General features: G+C 33.9%; 1 protein-coding gene across 1 annotated transcript in view; it reads right to left on the reverse strand.

Moving 5' to 3' along the window:
• The window catches only part of LOC148950649 (uncharacterized), a 198,124-nt gene extending 185,401 nt beyond the window's left edge, over positions 1 to 12,723 (reverse strand). The window contains exon 1 of the mRNA XM_089091913.1: positions 12,610 to 12,723. The gene's annotated coding sequence lies outside the window, so the exon portion shown is untranslated. The remainder of the gene's footprint in view (positions 1 to 12,609) is intronic.
• Positions 12,724 to 25,231: the final 12,508 nt, after the last annotated feature.

The following is a 25,231-nucleotide window of genomic DNA, read 5'->3' on the forward strand; positions in this document are numbered from 1 at the left end:
CATATTACTAAGCAATTTGCTACCTACAGAGACCAGACTAATGCGTCGATAATTACCACACTCACTTTTATCACCTTTCTTATAAAGTGGCTTAATTAAGGTTTTCCTAAAATCGTTAGGTACTTCCCCTTTTTCAAAAATCATATTCATAGTCTTCAATGACTTATATCTAACCTCAGAGCCACCATATTTAAGAAACTCATTTACTACCCTATCAGCACCTGGAGCCTTATTATTCTTTAATCCTTTTAGTACTGTTGCTAATTCCTCCTCATAAAACAAATCTTCCTTCACATCCAAGGTATCACAAACTTTTTCATTTTCCTCTATATTTTTTCCTGCAACTCTATCTCGGTTAAGCAAGTTCTCAAAATGTTCGGCCCATCTCGCTTCAGCTTTTTCCTTATCGCTAATTGCCACCCCATTCCTATCTTTAACTGGGACAAGTCCGGATTGACTGCTACCTCTCAATTTGTTAACGTGCTTGTACAATATTTTACTATTATGCCGTCTAGCTGCATCTTCTAAATCCTCGGCAATTTTATCCATGGCCTCCATTTCACACCTCCTTAGTTCATATTTCAATGCTTTCTCCACTTTCTTTACATTTCTTTTGTTTTCATGCGATCTATCACTCAGATAATTCTTTTACAAGTCCTTTCTCCTTTCTATTAAAGATAAAGCTTTTTCACTAATATTCTTAGCTGCAGTTCTAGCTTTCTTCCCTAATACACCTTCAGCAACTTTACAAATTATTTTTCTAAAATTATTCCAACCATCTTCCACATTATCAAATTTTAAACTCTCAAGTTTAGTATTCAACTGTTCCTGGAAATTTTCTCGCAAATTCTCATCCTGGAGTCTACTAACATCATAACTTCCCGGGAGGTAATTACCCTTCCGATATTTCAGCTTTAAATTAACCCTTGACACTACTAGATGGTGATCTTTACTTTTAACATCAATAACAGCACTCCTATATACCCTAGTATCTCGCATTGATCCTGCCAGTCTTCGGTTTACTATAACATAATCAATAAGGTTTGCTGTCTTACAATCACGTGAATACCATGTTAGCTTATGAGCCATTTTATGACCAAACACCGTATTGGTTATAACTAGATTGTTATACCTACAAAATTGCAAAAGTCTGTGTCCAATACTGTTTTCTTTTCCTACACCAAATTTACCTAAGCTAGGATACCATCTATCCTTATTTCTACCAGCCTGGGCGTTAAAATCTCCCAGTAATAACATCATATCTCTACCTGGTACCTTGTCTATTTGCTCCTGTAACTGTAAGTAAAATTCATATGAGTCACTAGTATCTCCATCAGTCGGTTCTACAGGGGCGTATACTACTATAACTGATACCCTGAACTTTCTAGTCATAAAATGAGCGATTAGTATTTTATTATTAATACCTTCCGAACCTAAACAGGAATTAGCAGCTTTCATATTTATCACGAGCCTTAATCCCTGTTTTTGTACCTCATCCTTCCTGCCTGAGTACATAAGACCTACATCTCCTAGTTTGATATTTCTTACCCCTGAGATATGAGTTACTTGGAACTCCTAATAAGTCCAGTTCGAATCGTCTGAATTCGTCAGTCAAAATATCGATACGATAGTTTTTCTTTAACGTCGTAACATTCCAAGTTCCAATTTTCATGTTCTTTAAGTCATTGAAATTGTTTTCGCCTCAGGGGAACCAATGATCCCGGATACCAGTGCAGGACGGGGATCACATATCTTCTCAAGTCTACACCGATGTGCTTAAGCAGGCTTAGAACCAGACAGCAAGAAGTCTCTGGGACCTCCAGTTTAATGGAGACTTTGTGCATCCTGGGCCCATTTTGGTAACAACACGATTTTCAGCACTTGGCGATGCTCTTCTATCAACAAGAGTCGAACTCCCGCACAGACAATCTCAAGCCTATTACCTCCGACTCATTATATATTCATGCATACAAATATTGTGCTACTACGTGGAGGCAACCCATAATAGATAAATTAGCTAGGAAGAGGTTTTTCAGACCAAAGACGCCCATCAAAATATACCAATCCCAGAAGAATTGTCCATTAGTCAGAATCCCGTGCGAATGCTGTGTCGTTTACTAGGCTATAATGTCCTCGAGGGGCGCCACTCCTCAAGTGGGAATAGAGTTGACCGCAAGGTCCCCAGTCTTGCAGGTACCCCGAAAAGGTCGAGGCAGCCCTTTACAGAGGCTGTTGTCCATAGATCTGGATCTTACGCCCTGCCACAGTTGTCCTCCTATAGGGGATCCTCCCGCGATGGTGTTCTGCATCACCATGCAATTTAACCCATTGCTGGGAGAAGGTTTGCAACTCATGGAACATGTGGACAAACCAGTGGGCCCTTTTGAGTGTACATTTGAGGGGCCTTCATCCTCCTGGGAATTTTATTTCCCAGAGGTATTTCACATGGAAGGGGTCGTCGTATAAACCTCAAAGGGGGCTCATTTGATAAGAAATTGAGATTTCTAGTGCCCTTTTTAAGGGTACGACGCCAATCATTTACCCAAACACATCTAATCAAAACTTTGAGATTGCCATTTTGTTCTATATACTTGATTTCCAGATAGAAATAATATTTTTGAGGAGGACACTCCCCCCACAGCCCTCAAGGCAGGAGTTGTAAGTTATGCCCTTAGGGCATATAAGGTTTTTATAAAAAGCTTTGTCATAGAAACTTCAAAAATGACTCATTTGATTGGAAACTAAAAGGGCTAGTACCTTTTTTAATAGTCAAAAGTGATTGGAGGACAACTAATCCCCCTCTCACGCCCACCTTTTCCCCAACACATCCAATACAAATTTTGAGATAGCCATTTTCTTCAAGGTAGTTGAAAATCCTGGAAATTAGGTCTTTGAGGACGACAACCCCCTCCCCCCCCCCCACAGCCCTAAGGACAAGGGTTGTAAGTTTTGCACTTGGGGCATATAAGGTTTTTATATAAAGCGTTGTCGTAGAAACTTCAAAAAGGGCTCATTTGATTGGAAATTTAAAGGGCTCATTCGATTGGCAACTAACACCCCTTCCACGCCCACTATTTCCCCAAACACATCCAACCAAAATTTTGAGATAGCTATTTTGTTCAAAGTAGTTGAAAGTTCTGGATAATATATTTTTAAGTGGGACACTCCCCCTACAGTCTTCATGGCAAGGGTTGTAAGTTACGCCCTTGGTGCATATATGGTTCTTATGGAACAAATGGTCGTATAAACTTCAGAGAAGGCTCATTTGATTGGAAATTGAAAGTTCTAGTTCAGTTTTTAAGCGTTAAAAAATATCGGAGGGTATTCAGCCCCCCCCCCACGCCCTTTTTTCCCGAATACATATGATAAAGAATTTTGAGATAACTATTTTGTTAAAATAGTTCTAAAATCATATAACAAAAACTCTGGTGTCGACACAGCCCCCCAGGGCCAGGGGAGAGGCGTTGTAAGTTATGTCCTGGGGCATATATGGTTCTTATGGACGGGATGCTCCTATAAACTTCAAAAAGGGCTCATTTGATTGGAAATTGAAAGTTCCAGTTCAGTTTTTAAGTGTCAAAAGATATCGGAGGGTATTCAGCCCCCACCCCCACGCCCTATTTTTCTCAAATGCATCCGATAAAGAATTTTGAGATAACTATTTTGTTAAAATAGTTCTAAAATCATATAACAAAAACTCTGGTGTCGACACAGCCCCTCAGGGCCAGAGGGCTGGTGTTTAAAGCTATGTCCTGGGGTATATATTGTTCTTATTGAAAGGATGCTCGTATGAACTGCAAAGCGGGCTCATTTGATTGGAAACTGAAATTTCTACTTCACTTTTAAAAAGTGAAAAGAGATTCGAGAGCACCTAGCCCCCCCCCCCCTCCTCCACGCCCTTTTTTCCTGAAACCCATCCATTAAGAACTTTGAGATGGCCATTTTTCTTAAATATTTCAAAGACTATACAGCGAATACTCCGGGGTTGACACAGCCCCCCAGGGCCCGAGGGCAGGCGTTGAAAGTTATGCCTTGGGGGAATATATGGTTCCGATGGAAGGGATGCTCGTAAAACTTCATAGAGGGTTCATTTGATTGGAAATTGAAAGTTCTAGTTCAGTTTTTGAGAGTCAAAAGAGATTGAAGAGCAGCCAGCCCCACCCAAGCCCCTTTTTTACAAATGCATCCGATAAAAATTTAAGATAACCATTAAGTTAAAAATTGTTCAAAAATCAGATAACAAAAACTCAGGTGTCGACAAAATCCCGCCGGGCCCGGGGCAGGTGTTATAAATTATGTCCTGGGGCATATATGGTTCTTATGAAAGGGATGCTCGTATAAACTTCAGAGAGGGCTAATTTGATTGTAAATTGAAAGTTCGAGCTCAGTTTCAAATAGTCAAAAGAGATCCAAGGGCAACTAGCCCCCCGCCTTCTTTTTCCAACCCCATCTGATGAAAATTTTGAGACAGATATTTTGTTCAAAATAGATCAAAGGTCGGATAAAAAAAGCTCCAGTGTCAATACAACCCCCCAGGGCCTGCGGGAAGGCGTTCTAGGTTATGCCCTAAAGGCAGGTATTGTTCTTATGAAAGGGATGCTCGTATAAAATTCATAGAGGGTTCATTTCATTGGAAATTGATAGTTCTAGTCCAATTTTAAAGGGTCAAAAGATATCGGAGAGCAACTCGCCCCCCCCCCCCCCACCTCCATGCCCTTTTTTTCTCAAACCCATCCAATAGGAACTTTGAGATAGCCATTTCTTTAAAAAATAGTTCTAAGATAAGTTAACGAAAACTCCGGGGTCGACACAACCCTCCAGGGCCTGGAGGCAGTTGTTGTAAGTAATGCTCTGGGGGCATATACACTTCTTATAGAAGGGATTCTCGTATAAACTTCAGAGAGGGCTAATATGACTTAAAATTGAAAGTTCTTGTTCACTTTTTAAGAGTAAAAAGAGATCGGAGGGCAACTAGCCTCCCTACTTCACGTCGTATTTTCCTCAAATCCATCCGATAAGAACTTTGAGAAACCCATTTTTTTTCAAAATGGTTCAAAGATCATATAACGAAAACTCCGGGGTCGACGTAATCATTCAGGGCCCGGGATAAGCGTTTTAAGTTATGCCTGGAGGACATATACAGGTGTTTTAGACGGGATGCTCATATAAACTTCAGAGAGGGCTCATTTGATTGGAAATTGAAAGTTCTAGTTCAGTTTTTAAGAGTCAAAAGAGATCAGAGGGCAGCTATCCTCCGATAAAAATTTTGAGATAGCTATTTTGTTAAAGATAATTCAAAGGTCAGATAAAAAAGCGGTGAAAGTTATGCCCTGGGGGCAGATATGGTTCTTATGGAAGGGATGCTCGTATATACTTCAGAGAGGACTAATTTGATTGTAAATTGAAAGTTCGAGCTCAGTTTCTAATGGTCAAAAGAGATCCGAGGGCAACTAGCCCCCCCACCTTCTTTTTCCAACCCCATCTGATGAAAATTTTGAGACAGATATTTTGTTCAAAATAGATCAAAGGTCAGATAAAAAAAGCTCCGGTGTCAATACAACCCCCCAGGGCCTGGGGGAAGGCGTTTTAAGTTATGCCCTAAAGGCATGTATTGTTCTTATGAAGGGGATGCTCGTATAAAATTCATAGAGGGTTCATTTCATTAGAAATTGAAAGTTCTAGTTCACTTTTAAAGGGTCAAAAGATATCGGTGGGCAACTAGCCCCCCCCCACCACCATGCTCTTTTTTCCTCAAAACCATCCGCTAAGAACTTTGAGATAGCCAATTTTTTAAAAATAGTTCAAATATTATATAATGAAAACTCCGTGGTCGACACAAACCCCCAGGGCCTGGAGGCAGTTGTTGTAAGTAATGCTCTGGTGGGATCTATACTTCTTATGGAAGGGACTCTCGTATAAACTTCAGAGAGGGCTCATATGACTTAAAATTGAAAGTTCTTGTTCACTTTTAAGAGTAAAAAGAGATCGGAGGGCAACTAGCCTCCCTACTTCACGTCGTATTTTCCTCAAATCCATCCGATAAGAACTTTGAGAAACCCATTTTTTTCAAAATGGTTCAAAGATCATATAACGAAAACTCCGGGGTCGATGTAATCATTCAGGGCCCGGGATAAGCGTTTTAAGTTATGCCTGGAGGGCATATACAGGTGTTGTAGACGGGATGCTCATATAAACTTCAGAGAGGGCTCATTTGATTGGAAATTGAAAGTTCTAGTTCAGTTTTTCAGAGTCAAAAGAGATCAGAGGGCAGCTATCATCCGATAAAAATTTTGAGATAGCCATTTTGTTATAAAAAGATTACTACAAAGGTCAGATAAAAAAGCGGTGAAAGTTATGCCCTGGGGGCATATATGGTTCTTATGGAAGGGATGCTCGTATAAACTTCAGAGACGGCTGATTTGAATGGAAATTGTTCTAGTTCAATATTTAAGAGTGAAAAGAAATCGGGGGGCCCCTAGCCCCTGCCACGCCCTCTTTTCCTCAAACCCATCCTATACAACTTTTGATATTTCCATTTTTTAAAAATAGTTCAAAGGTCAGACAAAAAAAAATTCTGGTGTTGACACGACCCCCAAGGGTCCAGGGGGCAGGCATTGTAAGCTATTTCCTGGGGCCGTATATGGTTCTTATGAAAGGGCAGCTCATATAAACTTCAGAGAGGGCTCATTTGAATGGAAATTAAACGTTCTAGTTATTTCTCAGAGTAAAAAAACATCGAAGGGCAACTAGCTTCTCCCACCCTCCAAGCCTTTGGGTTTATCGGATGGATAAATCCATCCGATCAAAATTTGAAGTGACCATTTTGTTAAAAATAGTTCAAACATCAGATATTAAAAATACGGGGTCGAAACAACCTCCCCCCCCCATGGCCAAGGGGCAGGCGTTTTAAGTTATAATCTGGGGGAATATATGGTTCTCATAGAAGGGATGCTCGTATAAACTTCAGAGAGGGCATATTTGATTGAAAATAGAAAGTTCTAGTTTCCTGTTAAGCAGTCCAAAGACACTAATGTACAATCGGCCCCCCACCCACGCCCTTTTTCCCCAAATCCATCCGATAAAAAATTTGAGCTAATCATTTCATTAAAAATACTTGTATTAGCTGATAATAAGACCTCCGAGGTTGACATAAACCCATTTTTCACTTTGATATTGTTACTTTGATACCAGTTTTAATACTTTGATGAAGATTTGATTTTTTTGAAAGTTTGACTTGGAAATAAGAAATTTTTAAAAACTTACAAACTTTTTGCAATCGAAAACGAACAAAAATAATTTAAAAAAAACTTTCTGAAAAATAGGTTTTTCAAAGAAAAGTAAAGACCATTTTGAACTTAAGCTCAGCAGATACAAATACCTGTTAAAATTCAAACTCAAAATGACAAGAAGTTACTAATAAAGAATAAATGAAACCAAAAACGAACAGAAATTAAACAGTCATAACAAAGAACATGCAACAGTAGTAATATAAATGAATAAATAGATCTTAAAACGAGTAAAGCTTAAATTGAATATGAAAATCAAGCTTAAAATGAACAAAATTTTTTTGCTATTGGAGTATAAATGAAACTTAAAACGAACAGAAATTAATTAAACAATCAATGCAAACAAACATACAATAGATATTAATGTAAATGCATAAATAAATCTAAAAGTCTAAAACCTACTGCGTCATTGGCGCTTTACTGAAAATAAATTTAATTCAAATATTTTCTTTTGTACTTGATATTGAATAAATGAATAAATAGATCTAAAAACGAGTAAAACTTAAATTGAATATGCAAATCAAGTTTGAATCGAATAAAAATAACTGCAAACAAGAGTTTGGGTAGCGCCTCACTGCAGAAGCCTAAAACCTACTGCGTCATTGGCGCTTTGCTGAAAACGAACTATGTTACAAATGTTTTCTTTTGTACTTAATATTGAAAATAAAAATTAAAATTATAGTAAAGTTTGGACTGATGAGCTTTCAATAATTAATATAAATAGGCCTATACATCAAACATTCAATCTAATTTATTAGTTCTTTCTAAACTTTTTCATGACGAATATAGTTTCACTACAAACAAGAGTTTGGACACTGCCCCCTTCCTTAACTGTAAATAAAAACCAAAAGCCTACTGCGTCATTGGCGCTTCATTGAAAATGAATCATATTACAAATATTTTCTTTTCCAGTACTTACAGCATTGAAAGTAAAAATAAAATTAGAGTGAAATAAATTATTGAAATGATGGATCTTTCAAAAACTAATATCATTATATATCAAATATTCAATTTGATGTTGTTTATTATTTCCAAGACTGTTCAAAACGCATATAGTTTTCAGTAAAGTGCCAATGACGCAGTAGGTTTTAGATTTTTACAGTGAGAAAAGGAGGCGATACCCAAACTCTTGTTTGTAGGGATTTTTGTTCGTTTCAAGCTTGATTTGCATATTCAATTTAAGTTTCACTCGTTTTAAGATTTATTTATTCATTTATATTAATATCTATTGTATGTTTGTTTGCATTGATTGTTTAATTAATTCTGTTCGAATTAAATTGGTTTTCAGTAAAGCGCCAATGACGCAGTAGGTTTTAGACTTTTACAGTGAGCGAAGGAGCTGCTACCCAAACTCTTTTTTGTAGTGATTTTTGTTCGTTTCAAGCTTGATTTGCATATTCAATTTAAGTTTCACTCGTTTTAAAATTTATTTATTCATTTACATTAACATTAATTAATACTATTGTATGTTTGTTTGCATTGATTGTTTATTCACTTTCTGTTTGTTTTAAGTTTCATTTATACTTCAATAGCAAAAATTTTTTTTTCGTTTTAAGCTTGATTTTCATATTCAATCTAAGCATTACTCGCTTTAAGATTTATTCATTCATTTATATAATTACTTGTTGTGTGTTTTTTGCTTTGATTGCTTATTTAATCTATTTTCGTTTTCGGTTTCATTTGTGCTTTAACAGTAAATTTCTGGTAGTGTTGAGTTTGAATTTCAACAGATATTTGTTTCTGCTGAGCTAAAGTTTAAAATGACCTTTACTTTTCTTTGAAAAACTTATTTTTCGGAAATTTTTTTTTTAATTAATTTTATTTAAAAAGCACAGCCGCGTAAAGTCCACACAGTTTTTTCACTCTTGAAAACAGTTTGGAAAATAGAAGATAACTGTGTGAACGAAGATTAGATTATTAGAAGCTATGGCAATTCCAGTGGTTAATTTTGATTTTGAAACGTTGGTGCTTCAAAAGGCTGAGGGAAATGTGTTAAATGTTTTAAGGAGGATTTGTCTAAGGACAGTCTTAGGTACCCATATGACTGACCCTATACCAAACGACGAACTGTACGAAAAATCCGGTTTCATCCGGCTTTTTACGTTTCCCGATCCCACTTTACGAAGGGTGACCGATTGCCAAAGACTGTAAATTTTAACCATATATCTTGGGCTGAATGAAAAGTTGGTCGTCCCAAACTGGGTGGTAAGAAGTTGTAAGGAAAGGGACACTGAAACTTCCTGAGAAGAGGTAAAAATAGAAGCTTTCATTAGATTGAGAGGAGGAGCGTGAGAACCAGGGTTGGGCAAAGGCTGTTTAGTGCTGCAGTGGCTGTAAGTAGAAGTAGTAGCAGTGAAGAGCTAGTCTCTTGTTCAAACAGTACATCATTAGCAAGACCCAGTGATTGTCAAAATGAATAAGTTAATGAAGTTAATTTTTAGCATTTTAAGAGTATTTCGATCACTACCATGAACGGTTTGATGGAGGAACCTCGAGTCCCTGAAGTATCTTTTGCGTAATTAGCATTATTAATAACATTTAAATAGCTTTAGTATTGATAAGAAGTTTCTATGTAAATTTTAGGATATATTCCTCGAGCAAGCAGCAGCCTTTTAGTATTATTTTAATAAACTAAATCCCTGGGCATATTTGAAGAGCCATCTCAATAAGAATTTCTTCGTGTTGTGTTTACCGATTATTTATATGAAGAATCTTAAGCAACGTGAAATGAAATAGAAATGAGATCCATTGTCTATTTAGAAGTAAATAGAAAAACAAAATAATAGGACAAGGTACTTAACCTCTAGCCACCTTTATTAGGAAAACATTGTTGAATATCGTATTAAACATAAAATGGATGCTGAAGGGGATGATGATATCTTTCAGCTGTAAAAATGAAAAAAAAAGTCGAAATGTAGTGTGCTATACTCTACTGATCCATCCGATATTTAGGACATTTTCATTCTGTTCTATAAATTAGATAAACCTAGGTAAGGTATTTAAATTTTGATTTATTCTTACTATAAAATAATTATGTAATAATTGTAATAAGGAGCAAATAATTCTAGTAGTTTTCGGAACTCTAAAAATAGTAACCTTGGTAACAATATATACAGCAAAAGATTTGGCTCTTTATGGTATTTCCAAAAATACAAAATACATTGAATTTAAAATCACTTATCAGTATTTAGACGCCAGAGAATATTGGCAAAAATTTAGAAAAATGAGAAATAATCCCTACAAGGAAAGAGATCTCGATGAAAATCATACCATCGCATTCATCATGTCAACAAAATTGTATAGTCGTTTGAAGCCCTTATAAACAAAATGGGTAATTTTTGATTTTTTTAAAGATATGCCCCAAACGTATGTTTATTTGTAGTTTTCCCCCTTCTTTTCTTCAGGGATATTTGATTCCAACAAGTGGTACTATAACACTCCGATTGGGCTAATTCAAACAGAGACCAAAAGTTCTAGTGTCCTTTAAAAATAACAAAAGAGGTCACGCCTTTGTAAATGGCTTTCTTGCAACTTAGTGGAGAAAAACAATAACGATGGCCCATAGTGTGTCAAACTACAATCGATGGAAATTTATAAGACAGTTAATAGGCTTAAATTTTTTTAAAGCTATGTATTCAGCTTTCCTGTCTCAAAGGTCATAATGTCGCGTGGTGGTACATTAAAAAGTAAGTGATAGCGAACTGTAAGTAAGGAGCGACCCGGCTCAATAGTAACCGAACCTCGAAACAACGAAACTCTGATAGCAATAGATATATCAATAGCATCGGCTTATTATGCTGATTAAATAGAAAAAAACAGGTTTTTTCAACTGAAAATAAAGAGCAACATTAAAACTTAAAACTAATAGAAATTATTACGCATATAAAGGGGGTTGCTCCCTCCTCAATACCTCGCTCTTTGCGCCAATGTTTTTTAGTACTTTTAAAAAAGCGTCTTATTGTTTTAATTCAACGGCTATTGTGTTTCAGGAGTCATTATTAATAAAGAATTGGGACAAAATTCAAACTTTAGCGTAAAGAGGAAGGTGTTGAGGAGGGGGTAACCCCCTTCATATACGTAGTAATTTCTGTTCGTTTTAAGTTTTAATGCTGCTTCTAATTTTCAGCTCGCAAAATTTGTTTTTTTTATTTAATTTCTGATATTTTTTTTTAAATAATGCAAGGGTATCTACCCTCACCTTAAAGGAAAAACCCCCTCCCCACGGAAATATCTTCTAGACAATTCAATCTCGGTGAAAATTTAACCCAGATAAATTACTTTAAACCACTCTGCGCGTATTACTGAGACGGAAAAGAGAAAGTATGACGCATAAAAAAAAATTATATTAGAATTCTAGCAAATTTTGTCTTATTCCAGATATACAAAATTAAATGTAAAATGAGGGGTTGGATCTAATCAGCAGTCACCATCAAGTGTAATTCAAGATACGATATTAATAAGGAGAGAAAAAAGTAATGAATTTTTCATTTTAACGCTTCAAGAATTAATATTTTACGCTAAGAACTATGTGATAAAGGGTCATAAAACATAGAGAATTAAAAGCGTTTATTTAGTTGTATTTGCTTTAAAAAAACAATATTTTCATTTCAAATGTTTTGAAGGAAAAATTAGTAAATTGAGCAAATATAGTTACGAAAAACTAGGTTTGTTGCATTTCGAAATATTTTCACAAAAGTGTGAAAACTTTTTTATTTTGAAAAGGATGTTTTGAGGTAGAAGGAGGAGACAATAGCCCCACCCTGTTTGTATAATAATTTATGTTTGTTTATAGTTTGGAGGTCGGCTTGTACGTAAATGTAAAAAGAACTCTTTCTTTTTTGTCTAAAATAAGCAAGAATATGTCAAAAATAATTACTTTATTAAACTACAAATTTGAAAGAAAACGTGTGGTGGATATTTTTTGAGAATGGGGACAAACGCCGGTTCCTGTAAAACTGATGCTACGCAGATTAAGCAGGAAAACTTGTCGATAAAAAACTATTCACCAATCGCAGTGCAGTACATACATATAGGTATGTAACGCAATTTTTTAAGCGAGAACGTGAAATAGCATTAACATTAAAATAAGATCGAATAATAAAAAGCATGAACGCTATATGGGGGAGGGGGACAAACTTAGCGCTTGTTCCCGTTTCTCGCTTGAAAAAAATAGGCAGAAGGTGCACAATTTAGTATCATTTTAAAAAATGATAATAGTTGGAGGCCTTGTCCGGCCTTATCCCCACCCCCAAAATTTTTTATAGGTCTGCTTACCCCTTGAAAAAATTATTCAAGTATCCAAAAAGAAAAGCTGAACTTTTACCTCTGAAAATGAAACAACTGCAAGATCCTTCGTCTGTGCTTTCACTTTGAGCAAATAGGAGACAGAGTTGTATACATTTCTATTCTTACTTTCAAAAGTGTTGGCACGTATTTTCTGTTCCAGTAAGACGCGGGATCGTTTCCAGATTCAAGATGTAAAATATCCGGTATTTATAAACAAGGGCACGCTACAATGATACATGATCTGCAACGTATTGAATACCCAAGTTCCGCCCATACATTTCAGTTAGTAGCAGGGAGTTCTTAAGAGGGGTCTTCAAAATATGCCCCCCACCCTTTAATTTGCAAATATATAGCCCGAATTATATTATTGTATAAACTAAAGTTTTGTATTAACTAAAATATGTCATTATGATTAACCTAGCTTCACTTCTCGAGTGTGTTCTGGATTGTACGGGAGTATCAAAAGCTTTTAATTAAGTTGATCCGCAAATAAATTAGGTCGCATGAGAAGCGTAGCGTAAATCAAAACCTTTCAATTAGTTTTCTTGTTAAATCGCTTTCAGCCTTCTTTTTGCATATTTTAAACATCTCAAATTTTTACTCTTTTTCCTTCTAATCTCTCGTCATACATCCTTAAAAAGTATGTATGGAGTTAAACACCTGCCTGAGGTAGTAAAGAATAAGTGTGATATACTGATAGTGTGATGTCCTTGTTGAAATTCAGGGACGTCATTTGGGGGATGGCAAGGGTGGAGCTGTTGCCTCCCCCCAATAATGTGGAGAAAAAAAAATATTATATATCCCAATGCCCCTTGACTATTCGAATATGGACCCCTCTTTCCCCCCCCCCCAAAAAAAAAAATTACTGGAGATTCACCCCTGTTGATAGCATTATTGTATATATTGTAGCATTATTGTTGTAGCATTATTGTAACATTATTGTAATGTTATAGCATTATTGTATAAATAATGTTATAACAATAATGTTAATCATAGGCCTACATGAAATTATGTGATACAAATCTACCTACTCTTTTTGAAAAAAAAATTAAAATTAATACGCATCATTTTATTTATTCATTATTGACTTGATTTCGTCATAATTTTATTTTTGAATTTGTTATTTTATGTTGATGTGATTTTTTTTTCTTCTTCTTTTTCTGCTTTTCTATGTATTATTCCTCAATTTGTATTTATTAGGGAAATGGAAGTACAATAATAATAACAACATTTCGCCGTCAACCGAAATTAAAGTTGTAAATTAATGCTCTTTTACTTCAATTAAGTTGCCTATATTATTTTCCCTAGAATTGTTTCAAGTTAAGTAATTCTTGTTCGGACGGCAAGCGGAAAATCAACTTTAACTCATGACCGTTCTGCAGTTAACGGAATTAGAGCTAGACACGATTTGCAATAGTAAGACAAATGTATCCAACTTTAATTTACTTTCTGTGATTCATTATTATTTAGAATGCATTTAGAAAGATTAAAATTGAAATTTTGGGATGTAAGCTTTTTGGTTCGACCTACGCATTACTTCAATACAGAGTGTTGTAGGGAATACGTAGTGAGTATATACCAAGGTACCATTTCTATGGAAGCTATAGCAAATACCATGTTATTCTACAACGCCCCCGTACCAAACAGGTTCTTCTAGTAGTTAAACAGGTCATCACACTCTTTGCCAAGAGATTAAACCAGTATTGTCTATAACTTAATTTACTTTGGTTAAACTTCCGATGGTTAAGAAAGCGTAACAGGTAATTAAAGTATGAGAAATGGGATGCTATAATTAGAATGATTTTAAGTTGAAACATTGTGACGTAAAAATAACTCAGTTATTTGCTTGCGTGTATAGAAATTCCCATGTTATTTGCTTGCTTGTATTTTGTGTTAAAATAAGTAGTTTTTATTTCTTTTAAAAGAGATTTAAGGGGTTTGAGAGACTCAGTTGCCTAATTCCGTGTGATGTTAAACTTCCGATGGTTAAGAAAGCGTTACAGGTAATTAAAGTATGAGAAATGGGATGCTATAATTAGAATGATTTTAAGTTGAAACATTGTGACGTAAAAATAACTCAATTATTTGCTTGCGTGTATAGGAATTCCCATGTTATTTGCTTGCTTGTATTTTGTGTTAAAATAAGTAGTTTTTATATCTTTTAAAAGAGATTTAAGGGGTTTGAGAGACTCAGTTGCCTAATTCCGTGTGATTTTTCTTGTCTTGATGGTCATTAAATATGAAATTTTTGTGTTAAATAAGTAGTTTTTATATCTTTTAAAAGAGCTTTAAGGGGTTTGAGAGACTCAGTTGCCTAATTCCGTGTGATTTTTCTTTACTTGATGGTCATTAAAAACTAAATTATTGTGTTAAATAAGTAGTTTTTGTATCTTTTAAAAGAGCTTTAATGGGTTTGAGAGACTCAGTTGCCTAATTCCTTGTGTTTTTTCTTTACTTGATGGTCATTAAAAACGAAATTTTTGTGTTAAATAAGTAGTTTTTTTATCTTTTAAAAGAGCTTTAAGGGGTTTGAGAGACTCAGTTGCCTAATTCCGTGTGGTTTTACTTTACTTGATGGTCATTAAAAACGAATTTTTTGTGTTAAATAAGTAGTTTTTGTATCTTTTAAAAGAGCTTTAAAGGGATTGAGAGACTCAGTTTCCTAAGTCCGTGTGATATTCAATGAATTGTGGGTCATTAATAAAGAAATTTTTGTGTTAAATAAGTAGATTTTTTATCTTTTAAAAGAGCTTTTCGGTGTTTGAGAGACTCAGTTGCCTAATTCCGTGTGATTTTTCTTTACTTGATGGTCATTAAAAACGAAATTTTTGTGTTAAATAAGTAGTTTTTGTATCTTTTAAAAGAGCTTTACGGGGATTGAGAGACTCAGTTGCCGGATTCCAACTTCCGATGGTTAAGAAAGCGTAACAGGTAATTAAAGTATGAGAAATGGGATGCTATAATTAGAATGATTTTAAGTTGAAACATTATGACGTAAAAATAACTCAATTATTTGCTTGCGTGTATAGGAATTCCCATGTTATTTGCTTGCTTGTATTTTGTGTTAAAATAAGTAGTTTTTATATCTTTTAAAAGAGCTTTAAGGGGTTTGAGAGACTCAGTTGCCTAATTCCGTGTGATTTTTCTTTACTTGATGGTCATTAAAAATGAAATTTTGGTGTTAAATAAGTAGTTTTTATATCTTTTAAAAGAGTTTTAAGGGGTTTGAGAGACTCAGTTGCCTAATTCCGTGTGATTTTTCTTTACTTGACGGTCATTAAAAACGAAATTTTTGTGTTAAATAAGTAGTTTTCGTATCTTTTATAATAGCTTTAAGGGGTTTGAGAGACTCAGTTGCCTAACTCCGTGTGTTTTTTCTTTAATTGATGGTCATTAAAAACGAAATTTCTGTGTTAAATAAGTAGTTTTTGTATCTTTTAAAAGAGCTTTAAGGGGTTTGAGAGACTCAGTTGCCTAATTCCGTGTGTTTTTCCTTTACTTGATGGTCATTAAAAACGAATATTTTGTGTTAAATAAGTAGTTTTTGTATCTTTTAAAAGAGCTTTACTGGGTTTGAGATACTCAGTTGCCTAATTCAGTGTGATTTTTCTTTACTTGATGGTCATTAAAAACGAAATTTTTGTGTTAAATAAGTAGTTTTTGTATCTTTTAAAAGAGCTTTACAGGGTTTGAGAAACTCAGTTGCCTAATTCCGTGTGATTTTTCTTTACTTGATGGTCATTAAAAACGAAATTTTTGTGTTAAATAAGTAGTTTTTGTATCTTTTAAAAGAGATTTACAGGGATTGAGAGACTCAGTTGCCGGATTCCATGTGATTTTTCTTTACTTGGTGTTCATTTTTTGTATCTTTTAAAAGAGCTTTACAGGGTTTGAGAGACTCAGTTGCCTAATTCCGTGTGGTTTTTCTTTACTTGATGGTCATTAAAAACGAATTTTTTTTTTTTAATAAGTAGTTTTTGTATCTTTTAAAAGAGCTTTAAGGGGTTTGAGAGACTCAGTTGCCTGATTCTGAGTATTTTTCCTTTACTTGGTGGTCATTAAAAACGAAATTTTTGTGTTAAATCAGTAGTTTTTGTATCTTTTAAAATAGCTTTACGGGGTTTGAGAGACTCAGTTGCCTGACTCCGTGTGGTTTTTCTTTACTTTGAGGTCATTAAAAACAAAATTTTTTTGTTAAATAAGTAGTTTTTATATATTCTAAAATATGTTTACTGTGATTTAGAGAATAAGGTTCGTGATTCCAGGTTTTTTTTATTTAATTTGTTTTAAAAAAAAAAGAAAATTTTTTTTTTAATCCGTATTGTTTTTATATTTTTAAATATCTTTAAGTGGTTTGAGAGACTCAGTTGCCTAATTCCGTGTGATTTTTCTTTACTTGGTGGTCCTTAAAAACGACATTTTTGTGTGAAATAAGTAGTTTTTGTATCTTTTAAAAGAGCTTTACAGGGTTCGAGAGACTCAGTTGCCTAATTCCGTCTGGTTTTCCTTTACTTGGTGGTCATTAAAATCTAAATTTTTGTGTTAAATAAGTAGTTTTTGTATCTTTTAAAAGAGCTTTACGGGGATTGAGAGACTCAGTTGCCGGATTCCGTGTGGTTTTTCTTTACTTGATGGTCATTAAAAATGAAATTTTTGTGTTAAATAAGCAGTTTTTGTATCTTTTAAAAGAGCTTTACGGGGATTGAGAGACTCAGTTTTACCTTGTCACAGTTACATTTTTCATGATTTTGCAAAGTTCATTTTGAATTTCTTTCGTTGAAATGCAAGAGTTGGAATATTTCAGTAGTGTTTGGTTGTGGTTTACCTCGTCACAGTTACATTTTCTTGATTTTTCAAAGTTCATTTTGAATTTCTTTCGCTGAAATGCAAGAGTTGGAATATTTCAGTAGTGTTTGGTTGTGGTTTACCTTGTTACAATTACATTTTCTTGATTTTTCAAAGTTCATTTTTAATTTCTTTCGTTGAAATGCAAGAGTTGGGATATCAAACAGTTCGTGGTTACGAACTGTAAGTAAGGAGCGATCCGGCTCAATTGTAATTGAAACTCTAAAAATCAGACCAATTTTCATATCAATAGATACATCAAAAGAATTGGATTTTATGCTGATTTTAAATATATAAGTTTGATCAAGTTTAGTCTTACCCATCAAAAGTTACGAGCCTGAAAAAATTTACCTTATTTTTCGAAAAAAGGGGGGAAACCTTTATGAAAATCACACCATCAAATTCAGCGTATCAGAAAACCCTACTGTAGGGGTTTCAAGCTCCTATCTGCAAAAATGTGGAATTGTGTATTTTTGGAATTGTGTAAATGTGGAATTGCAAGAAGAAATATCAAGGAAGCGTGTTTATTTTTTTATTTTTTTTTATTTCTTTTTCAGGGGTGATCGTATCGATCCAGTGGTCTTAGAGTATTGCAAGAGGGCTCGTTCGAACGGAAACTAAAAGTTCTAGTACCCTTTTTAAGTGACCAAAAAATTGGAGGTCAACTAGGCCCCCCATTCTCATTTTTTCTCAGAGTCACCCAATCAAAATTTCGAGATAGCCATTTTGTTCAGCATAGTCGAAAATCTAATAACCATGTATTTGAATATTATTTAATCCCCCATAGTCCCCGGGGTAAGAGCTGCAAGTTATAAAATTTGTCCATTTTTTACATATAGTTGGCTTTTGGTTTTTGGGAATTATGCAGACATTTTCAGGTGTTTTTTTTTGGTGGGGTGGGGGTCGGGGGATGGGGCTATTTGGGAGGATTTTTCCATGAAGGAAGGAACATTTATATGAAGGGGGCGGTGGATTTCCCAGCATTATTAAAAAACGATCAAAAATTAAATAAAAAAAATTTTCAACTGAAAGTAAGGAACAACATTAATGCTTAAAACGAAAAGAAGTTATTACGTTTATGAGGGGATTTGCCCCCTAGTCAATGCCTTGCTCTTTACGCTAAAGTTTTTTTTTAGTCCTTTCAAAAGAACTATCTATTCTAATTAAACGGCCTTTGTAATTCAGGGGTCATTCTTAAAGAATTGGAACAAAATTTGAACTTTAGCGTAAAAAACGAGGTATTGACTTGGGGGTAAACCCCTTCATATACGTAATAGTTTCTGTTCGTTTTAAGTTTTAATGTTGCTCCTTATTGTCAGTTGAAAAACATGTTTTTTCTTTAATATTTTAGATAAGGACGTTCTATTCTTGCATGAAGGAACATTCGTTCGGAAAGAAAAAACAAGGTATGCACATTTATGAACAGTGAAGATGCACAGTTATGAATAATCTGCACACAAATCATTATATATAAATTTCTAAGAATTTGGAAAAAAAACCGTTGTTCATCCCTGGTTTCGTTCACATTACGAATTTATGTAAAGTCATATATGCAAATTTAAGTTCAGTTGATAAGAAGAGGCATTAAAAAAGTGACATACAAATGTCCTGATCATCAGTTCAATAAAAAAAGCTTATAAACAAAATTTCTGCATAAAGTAAAAATCCTGAAACCTGCCCCTTTGAGGTCAAGACTCCAATTCTACATCTAAATATAAACAACAAGTAGAAGCAACAGGGAATTTTTTCTTAAGACAGTGGAACCTTAACCCTAAATGAATATTTCTACCCTATTTCCAAGGGCCGTTCTCAGCAAAACAACTGAAATTATAAAAGAAAGGCACACTGCATTACGACCATTAAACTAAAAAAAAATTAAATTTATCCTAGCATCCTTACTTCAAGGAAGTTCAACCAGGAAGTTAAAGCCCTGGTTGAACTTCCTTCGTCGCTATTTAGTTCTACCACTACAGTATATACCAAGGTACTATTTCTATGGAAGCTATAGCAAATACCATGTTATTCTACAACGCCCCCGTACCAAACAGGTTCTTCTGGTAGGTAAACAGGTCATTACACTCTTTGCCAAGAGATTAAACCAGTATTGTCTATAACTTAATTTACTTTGGTTAAACTTCCGATGGTTAAGAAAGCGTAACAGGTAATTAAAGTATGAGAAATGGGATGCTATAATTAGAATGATTTTAAGTTGAAACATTGTGACGTAAAAATAACTCACTTATTTGCTTGCGTGTATAGAAATTCCCATGTTATTTGCTTGCTTGTAGTTTGTGTTAAAATACGTAGTTTTTATATCTTTTAAAAGAGTTTTAAGGGGTTTGAGAGACTCAGTTGCCTAATTCAGAGTGATGTTAAACTTCCGATGGTTAAGAAAGCGTAACAGGTAATTAAAGTATGAGAAATGGGATGCTATAATTAGAATGATTTTAAGTTGAAACATTGTGACGTAAAAATAACTCAATTATTTGCTTGCGTGTATAGGAATTCCCATGTTATTTGCTTGCTTGTATTTTGTGTTAAAATAAGTAGTTTTTATATCTTTTAAAAGAGCTTTAAGGGGTTTGAGAGACTCAGTTGCCTAATTCCGTGTGTTTTTTCTTTACTTGATTGTCATTAAAAATGAAATTTGTGTGTTAAATAAGTAGTTTTTATATCTTTTAAAAGAGCTTTAAGGGGTTTGAGAGACTCAGTTGCCTAATTCCGTGTGATTTTTCTTTTCTTGATGGTCATTAAAATCTAAATTTATGTGTTAAATTAGTAGTTTTTGTATCTTTTAAAAGAGCTTTAATGGGTTTGAGAGACTCAGTTGCCTAATTCCGTGTGTTTTTACTTTACTTGATGGTCATTATAAACTAAATTTTTGGGTTAAATAAGTAGTTTTTGTATCTTTTAAAAGAGCTTTAAGGGGTTTGAGAGACTCAGTTGCCTAATTCCGTGTGGTTTTCCTTTACTTGATGGTCATTAAAAACGAATTTTTTGTGTTAAATAATTAGTTTTTGTATCTTTTAAAATAGATTTAAAGGGATTGATAGAATCAGTTTCCTAATTCCGTGTGATTTTTCTTTACTTTATGGTCAATAAAAACTAAATTTTTTTGTTAAATAAGTAGTTTTTGTATCTTTTAAAAGAGCTTTACAGGGTTTGAGAGACTCAGTTGCCTAATTCCGTGTGATTTTTCTTTACTTGATGATCATTAAAAACTAAATTTTTGTGTTAAATAAGTAGTTTTTGTATCTTTTAAAAGAGCTTTACGGGGATTGAGAGACTCAGTTGCCGGATTCCAACTTCCGATGGTTAAGAAGCGTAACAGGTAATTAAAGTATGAGAAATGGGATGCTATAATTAGAATGATTTTAAGTTGAAACATTATGACGTAAAAATAACTCAATTATTTGCTTGCGTGTATAGGAATTCCCATGTTATTTGCTTGCTTGTATTTTGTGTTAAAATAAGTAGTTTTTATATCTTTTAAAAGAGTTTTACAGGGTTTGAGAGACTCAGTTGCCTAATTCCGTGTGATTTTTCTTTACTTGATGGTCATTAAAAATGAAATTTTTGTGTTAAATAAGTAGTTTTTTTATCTTTTAAAAGAGCTTTAAGGGGTTTGAGAGACTCAGTTGCCTAAGTCCGTGTGTTTTTTCTTTACTTGATGGTCATTAAAAACTAATTTTTTGTTTTTACTAATTATTTTTTGTATCTTTTTAAAGAGGTTTACTGGGTTTGAGAGACTCAGTTGCCTAATTCCGTGTGATTTTTCTTTACTTGATGGTCATTAAAAACTAAATTTTTGTGTTAAATAAGTAGTTTGTTTATCTTTTAAAAGAGCGTTCCGGGGTGTGAGAGACTGAGGGGCCTTAGGCCATGTGGAGGTTCTTGACTGGATTATAATTAAAAACTAAATTTTTGTGTTAATTATGTAGTTTTGTATCTTTTAAAAGAGCTTTACAGTGTTTGAGAAACTCAGTTGCCTAATTACATGTGATTTTTCTTTAATTGATGATCATTAAAATCGAATTTTTTGTGTTAAATAATTAGTTTTTGTATCTTTTAAAAGAGCTTTACATGGTTTGAGAGACTCAGTTGCCTAATTCTGTGTGATTTTTCTTTACTTGTTGATCATTAAAAACTAAATTTTTTTGTTATTTAATTAGTTTTTGTATCTTTTAAAAGAGCTTTACGGGGATTGAGAGACTCAGTTGCCGGATTCCATGTGATTTTTCTTTACTTGGTGGTCATTTGTTTTATATTTTAAAAGATATTTACAGGGTTTGAGATACTCAGTTGACTAATTACTTGTGATTTTTCTTTTCTTGATGGTCATTAAAAACTAATTTTTTGTCTTAAATAATTTGTTTTTGTATCTTTTAAAAGAGCTTTAAGGGGTTTGAGAGACTCAGTTGCCTTATTCCGTGTGGTTTTTCTTTACTTGATGGTCATTAAAAACGAAATTTTTTTGTTAAATAAGTAGTTTTTGTATCTTTTAAAAGAGCTTTAAGGGGTTTGAGAGACTCAGTTGCCTGATTCCGAGTGGTTTTTCTTTGCTTGGTGGTCATTAAAAACGAAATTTTTGTGGTAAATAAGTAGTTTTTGTATCTTTTAAAACAGCTTTACGGGGATTGAGAGACTCAGTTGTCGGATTCCTCGTGGTTTTTCTTTACTTGGTGGTCATTAAAAACGAAATTTTTTTGTTAAATAAGTAGTTTTTGTATATTTTAAAAGAGCTTTACGGGGATTGAGAGACTCAGTTGCCTTATTCCGTGTGGTTTTTATTTAATTGATGGTCATTAAAAACGAAATTTTTGTGTTAAATAAGTAGTTTTTGTATCTTTTAAAAGAGCTTTACAGGGTTTGAGAGACTCAGTTGCCTGATTCCGTGTGATTTTACTTTACTTAGTGGTAATTAAAAATGAAATTTTTGTATTAAATAAGTAGTTTTGTATCTTTTAAAAGAGCTTTACGGGGATTGAGAGACTCAGTTGCCAGATTCCGGGTGGTTTTTCTTTACTTGGTGGTCATTAAAAACGAAATTTTTGTGTTGAAATAAGCAGTTTTTGTATCTTTTAAAAGAGCTTTACGGGGATTGAGAGACTCAGTTTTACCTTGTCACAGTTACATTTTTCATGATTTTGCAAAGTTCATTTTGAATTTCTTTCGTTGAAATGCAAGAGTTGGAATATTTCAGTAGTTTTTGGTTGTGGTTTACCTCGTCACAGTTACATTTTTATGATTTTTCAAAGTTCATTTTGAATTTCTTTCGCTGAAATGCAAGAGTTGGAATATTTCAGTAGTGTTTGGTTGTGGTTTACCTTGTTACAATTACATTTTCTTGATTTTTCAAAGTTCATTTTGAATTTCTTTCGTTGAAATGCAAGAGTTGGAATATTTCAGTAATGTTTGGTTGTGGTTTACCTTGTCACAGTTACATTTTATTGATTTTTCAAAGTTCATTTTGAATTTCTTTCGCTGAAATGCAAGAGTTGGAATAGTTCAGTAGTGTTTGGTTGTGGTTTACCTTGTCACAGTTACATTTTCTTGATTTTTCAAAGTTCATTTTGAATTTCTATCGTTGAAATGTAAGAGTTGGAATATTTCAGTAGTGTTTGGTTGTGTTCTACCTTGTCACAGTTACATTTTCTTGATTTTTTCAAAGTTCATTTTGAATTTCTTTCGCTGAAATGCAAGAGTTGGAATATTTCAGTATTGTTTTGTTGTGATTTACCTTGTAACAGTTAAATTTTCTTGATTTTTAATAGTTCATTTTGAATTTGTTTAGTTGAAATGCAAGAGTTGGAATATTTCAGTAGTGTTTGGTTGTGGTTTACCTTGTCACAGTTACATTTTCTTGATTTTTCAAAGTTCATTTTGAATTTCTTTCGCTGAAATGCAAGAGTTGGAATATTTCAGTAGTGTTTGGTTGTGGTTTACCTTGTCACAGTTACATTTTCTTGATTTTTCAAAGTTCATTTTGAATTTCAGTAGTGTTTGGTTGTGGTTTACCATGTCACAGTTACATTTTCTTGATTTTTCAAAGTTCATTTTGAATTTCTTTCTCTGAAATGCAAGAGTTGGAATATTTCAGTAGTGTTTGGTTGTGGTTTACCTTGTCACAGTTACATTTTCTTGATTTTTCAAAGTTCATTTTGAATTTCTTTCGCTGAAATGCAAGAGTTGGAATACTTCTAGTGTCACAGTTACATTTTCTTGATTTTTCAAAGTTCATTTTGAATTTCTTTCGTTGAAATGCAAGAGTTGGAATATTTCAGTAGTGTTTGGTTGTGGTTTACCTTGTCACAGTTACATTTTCTTGATTTTTCAAAGTTCATTTTGAATTTCTTTCGTTGAAATGCAAGAGTTGGAATATTTCAGTAGTGTTTGGTTGTGGTTTACCTTGTCACAGTTACATTTTCTTGATTTTTCAAAGTTCATTTTGAATTTCTTTCGTTGAAATGCAAGAGTTGGAATATTTCAGTAGTGTTTGGTTATGGTTTACCTTGTCACAGTTACATTTTCTTGATTTTTCAAAGTTCATTTTGAATTTCTTTCGTTGAAATGCAAGAGTTGGAATATTTCAGTAGTGTTTGGTTGTGGTTTACCTTGTCACAGTTACATTTTCTTGATTTTTCAAAGTTCATTTTGAATTTCTTTCATTGAAATGCAAGAGTTGGAATATTTCAGTAGTGTTTGGTTGTGGTTTACCTTGTCACAGTTACATTTTCTTGATTTTTCAAAGTTCATTTGGAATTTCTTTCGTTGAAATACAAGAGTTGGACTATTTCAGTAGTGTTTGCTTGTGGATTACCTTGTCACAGTTAAATTTTCTTGATTTTTCAAAGTTCATTTTTAATTTCAATCCTTTATATACAATAGTTGGAATCTTTCAGTTGAGTTTGGTTGTGTCTTAACTTTTCACAGGTACATTTTCTTGATTTTTCAAAGTTCATTTTGAATTTATTTAATTTAAATGAAAGAGTTGGAATGTTTAATTATTGTTTTATAGTGGTTTACATTGTCACAGTTACATTTTCTTGATTATTCAAAGTTCATTTTGAATTTCTTTCTTTGAAATGCAAGAGTTGGAATATTTCAGTAGTGTTTGCTTGTGGTTTACCCTGTCACAGTTACATTTTCTTGATTTTTCAAAGTTCATTTTGAATCATTCAAGAAACGTGATTAAACACGTTTTTAAACTACTTGCTATTTGCATGCCTTTCCTTGGCACCTTTCCAAACGAGTGGGGATTCCCCGCTGGTTCCTACACATTGCAAAAAGTGAGCAGTACGAAAACTCCACATTTTCAACCAGACTGGTTTTTAGACAACACACCCACAGAGATGACACACACACATAGAAACGAGACACGCACAGACACGACACACAAACAGAGTCATAGTGAGAGAGATATCCAAAAGTTGGGTTGACCTAGGTTCACTTAGAGTGGCGCGCCACTCTAAGTGAACCTAGGTCAACCCAACTTTTTGGATATCTCTCTCACTATGACTCTGTTTGTGTGTCGTGTCTGTGCGTGTCTCGTTTCTATGTGTGTGTGTCATCTCTGTGGGTGTGTTGTCTAAAAACCAGTCTGGTTGAAAATGTGGAGTTTTCGTACTGCTCACTTTTTGCAATGTGTAGGAACCAGCGGGGAATCCCCACTCGTTTGGAAAGGTGCCAAGGAAAGGCATGCAAATAGCATGTAGTTTAAAAACGTGTTTAATCACGTTTCTTGAATGATTCAAAATGAACTTTGAAAAATCAAGAAAATGTAACTGTGACAGGGTAAACAACAAGCAAACACT

The sequence above is a fragment of the Artemia sp. Qi Xiang Cuo genome, chromosome 7 (genome assembly GCF_049724085.1).
Source record: "Artemia sp. Qi Xiang Cuo chromosome 7, ASM4972408v1, whole genome shotgun sequence".
Classification (NCBI taxonomy): domain Eukaryota; kingdom Metazoa; phylum Arthropoda; class Branchiopoda; order Anostraca; family Artemiidae; genus Artemia; species Artemia sp. Qi Xiang Cuo.